Raw genomic sequence first — 6,985 nt, forward strand, 5'->3', positions numbered from 1 at the left:
ATTTATTTATGCAAGTTTATCTATACCATCTTGTCTATAAATTTATTTAAGTACGAGCATCTAAGGAATACAAGTCCCAAAGGACCAAATGCCGAAAATAAAAGACAAGTATGAAATTGAACTAACAATTCATAGATAAAATCTCGAAGGACCAGGAATGAGCCCCAATGGACAGTTAGGTTACATGCCATAAAAAGTTTAAAGTCCCAAAAAGGACTGCAAATAAACAAAGTTCTGAATTGAAAAGCCACAAGTGGCATTTAAAGCCATGCAAGGCTATCATAATCAATCATCTGAAGAATCCTCCTCCCCTTCATTTCCTGCTCCATGAGCAACCTCATCATCCTCCTTGTCCTCCTCCTCCTTTTCACCATCTTCATCTAAGCCATCATCGGAAGAAGAGCTACTACTCCCTGGAACTGGTTCCCGGATCTTCCCATAAAGAGCCGCCTTAGAGCTAGGGCTTCCTGAAGGAGCTTTGCCTTTAGAGCCAAAATCCCCATGACCTGAACTGAATAAGGACTGCTAACGAGTAGTCTCAGGTGTAGACCCCGAGGCCTATCCGGATGGATCAACCACAGGAGCCTCCCAAGGGCAAGTAAAAAGGCTCGGGTTAACTACGTCTGCATAAAGGCTATGGACGTCCTTGACGCCCCTTTGCCATCCAATTTCCAGGTTCACAGGACACATCTGATTGTCAGGGTCATCCATCATCTAGAAAAACTATTTAGACTCATGATACACATTCGCGAGTTCTCTCCACTTCATCTGCCGCCTTTTCATATCCTTGGAGTAATTCTTCTCGAAGAGAGTAACCTTTTCCTCCACTTGATGTGCCTTAGACTCCCACTCCTCTGAAGAGATCTGCATATTATCCATGGAAACTTGTAGTTTTGTATAGTCACTCCTTATTTTGATGCTTTGTATGGAGGATGCAGTGAAGTAAACATTGGCCTGAAAGAGAAAATAAAAAGAGAGGTCATAAAAGAGCTAACTCCATGAAAAACAGGGGTAAGATGCTAAGACGCCCAAAATTCAAGAGGGCCGAGTCCCCTACATGGAGAGTCTTGGCCGACCAAGACCTTCACGAAGGTCCGATCCGGGCCGATCAAGACTCAAGCGGGCCGAGTCCCTCACAAGGAGGGTCTAAGGCGACCAAGATCCCCACGCGAGGATGTCTATGTTGGCACAAGATCCCCTAAAGCTAAAATAAGTGCTCTCAAATGAAAAATTTTACAAGTTAAAACTACATGATACAAGGCGTGAGCCCCTAACACCTCGGCCTCAAGTAGTGTTCGCACAAAACCATGCAAGCGTACGCGATTACAAGTAGTATAAGATTAAGTTAAGTATGTTCCCACAGAGACTGGTTTAAACAGAATATGCACTTATGCAACAATATATGGTTATTATTCACTGCTAAGACATGTATCAATTTTGAGTTGATTAACTAATTAAAGTGATTATACTAGCATGCATTAACTAAGAGAATAAAACTGATTTACTTATATGAGATAAAACATGTGATTCTAACTCCATTAAATACTTCATTCAGAGTTTATGCCTTTAATCTTAGCATGTGATGGTGATGACAACTAATCAGATAACACAAAATTAGTATACGCTATCTTTCGATATATATATACCATACTAGTAAACATCCACAAATAAGATAGAAGTTTAGCAGACACCAATTATGCTTAGACCCTATATGTCTATAAGGTTTGGAAACATAACGGTTTAATGAGCAAGTTATCTATTGAGATTACATAGGGCATCGTAAGATGGTTAAAATTACACTACGAATCATGTATGACAACATACATAAACCTATGCTAGCATGGCAAGTTCTAAACCTCTATATCCACTTTCGCTTCAATAAAGATTAACAAACGACTTAGATGTTAGCTACACATCTAAAAAGAATAAGTACAATCATACTAGGAAATCATAAATCACTACACACTAACGATTTAGAACAATCAACTATTGAAATCCATAAATAAATCCCCTAGAACCCCATGACAACGATTAGTTCACGATCGAACACATCGTCACCATGGGTTCCAATGAAAACATGATAATAAATAAGTTCAGAATACTACGAGATAATATAAAAGTACTAGAGTTTAGAACAAATAAAAAACAAGGATCCAAAAGTATCGCCTAAATCGAAGAATACAAAAGTGAAAACTAAATCTTCTTCTCCTTAGGCGTCTTGTGTGCTTTAGGCCTTCTCTATGTTATCCCTGGCTTCCTTGTTCTTCAACGCGTCTTCTTTTCTTTATATATATAGCCCTGGTTGACCTGGACTCTCGCAATAACCAAATTATATTCAAATCAGGATTCTGCAGAATTTGGTTGGCGGGGGCGCGCTTGAACAGGCGTGGGCGTGCTCTATGTCTGACAAATGGGGCGCGGGCGCACCTGCTTTCTGTAAAATTTCTGCAGCTTTCTTCTTTTTGCGCTCCGTCCTTCATACAAACTTCCACGACTCCTTCCCAGATCTCTTATCAATACATAATCATTTAAAAGCTCATTTCCACCTCTGACTAGTGCCCTGTAATGACTCAACACAAAACACATCAAAAACACCAAATACTTGAGTCCAAAACACCAACTTAAGCCGATATGAAGCATTCCAAGTAGATATAAAATCTACTTATCACACCCCAAAACTTAAATCGATACTTGTCCTCAAGCATAAACAGACTCAACACTAATAACAAAACTACTACATGAATGCAACTACGTGAAAAGGTAACTAAATGACAATGCAACGATCCCCTCGGAATAAACATAACCAAATCAATAAGTAATGTCTCTAAGAATGCAATGACTTTAAACAGAGTTCAACTAAATCCCATAAACCAATATACAAACCAGAAATGTGTGTGTGTGAAATGCTTATCATATATACTCTCAACACGAGATCAGTAATCATATCCTATCCTTCACCAAAATAATCAAAAATTTATAAATAGAATAGACGTTAAACACATAATGACTCACAACACCTCAATTTTATTAGAGTTATACAAGGATCATGCTATAATACTGAAACACATCAAACACAAATGCTTATTTGACCATGCAATGAATGAGGTCCTAAAAGATTTATACAATAATACCCATATAGTGAGCGTTAGGTTAGCGGATTCCAGACTATACAAGCCTTAGGTCACTAGGAATAAAGTCCCCTAGAACTTAATTGCTCGAGTATTAAGGAGCTCACCCTTGGTCAATTCTGCATATACTGACACAATCTTATATTCTTTTCTTTTTTCTTTTTTGTTTTTTTTTGTTTTTTTCTTTCTTTGTTTTTCAATGATTTTGAATGAGTGTGTTTCACTCCATCTCATTCAACCCTAGACTACTCATAAAAATATGAGCCGGCTACTAGCCATTTGATGCCTAATTTTATTCACAACTAGCAATTCAGTGTTCCTACGTCATTACGAGAATAGAAAAAATTCTAAATATAACCAAGTGATTAAATTCCAACAAACAAACAAGTATGATCATGATCTTGTTCAAAAGAAACCTATAAGACTTGTGAAAAAACTTTGTTTCTGGGCATGTAAATCAATTCATTAGGACTTAATCATCCCTCTATTCGACATCACTACACTCAAATCAACACCAACCTACCAATCAGAAACAGCTCATCCTACGGGATTATGCTATGTGCATGCAAATGCAACTACATGGACTCACATAATAACATGAACAAATATGACCTATATGAAAAATCATGCAAAAATAATAAACAAACTACAACTAAACATGCAATATGAATCAATATGAACACGACACACAACTAATCCTTGCATTATCACCCCCAAACTTAAAATATTCATTGTCCTCATTGAAGGTAATAATAAGGATATAAGGCATACCTAGTCGTCGGTGGGATCACCCTCTTCAGGTGGAGAATCAGGTGGCGGGTAAACAGTGCTCGCTCCAAATATAGGCCAATCAAGCTCGACACTAGTGCCTCTAAAAGTAGTACTCAAATCCTGAGCAAAACGGCTGTGAATGTCATGCATGGCATCCATATGCCTAGTCAATCTCCTGTACTGAGCATCTCCAAGTCCAGTCCTATCCCCTGTCTGCTGTGCACGAGAAGATCTAGTGGCTGCACGAGAGGATCTAGCAGCAGCCTGTTGTGCCTAAGAAGAACCCCTTGCATACGTCTAGTCAGCTGGCTGGCCACCCGGTATGTCACGCCCCGACTTAACAATATATATTATACAACTTATTACAATAGTTAATAAAAGGAAATAAATACATCTAAATCCAAGATCATACAGTTTAGGATTTGGAACAGCCCAACACTATTAACTATTACAACCTGATTTTTATTATCGAGTCCTCACACAAAATGATCACTTATTCTACCTAAGCTCGAACATATGAATCGGCATCACAAGTCTTACGCGTTGTCTGCTTGAATCTAACCATATCTGCTAGCTGTAATATCAGGGTGAAAGCAAGTAGTGAGCCAAATGCTCAACGAGTGCTATACAATACAATACATAAAACAAAATAAAAGAATAACAATGTGAAGGAATAGTTAATAATAATAAGAGATAAACTTTTGGGTGATGGCATCATTTACTTGTAACAAAACAATTCAAAACCATTTCTTTATCAAAAACCATTTTATGACGCTACGGATTACAGCCGGTGATCAGCCGCGAAGTAATCCCGAACCTCGCTGGGTTCTAGAACATTAATGGGATCCCTAGGCAACTTTTAAGCCTACAAATTAAGAGCGGAAATGACTTGAGTCTCAGTCCAGATCTACTATTTAAAGAAAATATTTATCCCCCTTGGGACTAGAAAACCAAATTTTAACTTTTTATTTTTTAAAAAAAAACTGATACCAATTTTCAGTTAATTTCTTAAACAATGACCATCTTTATCAAGGGTTCTAGATCAATTTTGAAGCACTGGGAATAGGTCTACTAAATTTCAAGGCCATGATCCACTAAACTAAACTTTATCAAGGGAATTGCAAGGTTTCTATTTACAAGGATTTTGACAATGAGATTTAACAAGGTTATCGGATAGTATGAAGGAACAAAGTCAAACTAGGTTCAAGGTAATGGTTCCAGATAAGACATAGGTATTAAAATATAAAGAAAGTGAGCATCAGTTTAAGGTATAACAGAGTATCATGCTTTAGGGTAAGGATAGGGTAATCAAGCAATCATGAACAAACGTTAAGGAATAACTGACTTTTAGGTATCAAGATAAGGTTACTGAGTATAACTTGTACATGGTCCAACATCACAATTACTTTGGCATACTATCATGGTATGACTTTTGATTTACTTGCATACCAATCTTCAAGTAAAGTTAAACTACTTGCAATAAACACTTGAGGGTTCATGGCATTTTCATATAATACGAAGATAGATTTGAAGCCACTTGGTTCATGTATATCAAGGTAAATTAGAATACTCACATCATATATAAGAACTGGTTATCGCACACTTGCAGTGTAAACATAAAGGTAGGTTGAATCATTTGCCTTGAAAAAGGCTTGACTTGACTGGCAGGTAGGAGCAACTGGAAGCTTTACTCGACTTTAATGGCAAGTTTACCCTCGTCTCGAGATCCTACACAAATTATAATAACCTCATTATAATATATTCTCACCAACTCAATCTATTTGTAAACCAAAATTATACACAATGTCTCTTGGGCCTATATACACACATATTTACAATCACCTTATAAGCATAATAGTACACATAGCCACATATGCTCACATACCACATTTAAGTAAAATAATATAACACACACTATATTGCATCACTAAGCTTGGATGATCTCGCTCAACTTACTTAAGTCACTTGGTCGCTAAACTAGACAAAACTCCAAATTTTGACCTCCTAACTCGAAGTGCCTTCACTAAACCATCCAATTCCTATTGACCCTGACTTGGGCCTTTCACTCTACTGACTTTAAGCTATCTTTCAACTATGGTGGTCAACCAATTCTTCACTCATAAGTGCTACAAAACTATGTGATAGGTGAATGTGCTCAGTATAGTGATATCAGGATGACATCTATGGTTTCTTGAGTGCATTTGATACTCTTACACTTCAATTTTACCTCTAATACTTCTACAACAGACTCTTCTGATCATAAGTCAACTCCCAAATTTGGTGTGGCTCAAGGGCCTAGCTTGGGCCTCCCTAGACCTAAGCTTAAAGTCCACGTTTCCCCTGTTTTCGGGATATAAAAGGGTCCTGATTTGAACTAACTTTTGACACATGATTCTAACTCAAATCCTATGAACTATGGCTAGAAAAACTCCCCTGGAACTCCCTCTAACTAAGGCCAAACAGGGCCTAATGAGGGCCTACCTATGACATGGTCAAAACTTCCCATTTCTAAGTTGTAGCAAAACTGTCCCCTGCTGGACAAATTTGGTATTTTCACTCGTGCACCTAACCAAACGACCTACAAACCTCTAACAAACACCTAAAATCTAATTTATACTCCTAGTGCTAATTTCTAGTGACTTGGGCCTCAAAGTGCACGACAATGACAAGGTCAAATCTCACTCTAAACCTCATGGTACCAAACTGAAATTCTGCAGAATCTTATGCTCCCCTTTCCACCATGATTCTCACTTGAAAAACCCAACCAAACATCAATCAAAACCCAAACCTAACCTCAAACAAGAAAATATACTGAACTACTACTCCCACACTCAATATTATCTTAGTGGAGATCATACTTACCTAAGGTGCAATATAGCAAAACAAGAGTTAACACAATACACTAATTACAAGTCATCAAGTTTTCGAAAATAACAACTTATATTCTCCATATATATTCAAATTAAAATCACATATCAAGGAGCACAAATCAAAATCAACATCTTAACTCAACTGGAAATTAAATCTTATTAACAATTATCAATCCAAATGATCACGAATTTTCAAAAATCATGAGTTCAATCTAT

The sequence above is a fragment of the Apium graveolens genome, chromosome 1 (genome assembly GCF_009905375.1).
Source record: "Apium graveolens cultivar Ventura chromosome 1, ASM990537v1, whole genome shotgun sequence".
Taxonomy (NCBI): Eukaryota; Viridiplantae; Streptophyta; class Magnoliopsida; order Apiales; family Apiaceae; genus Apium; species Apium graveolens.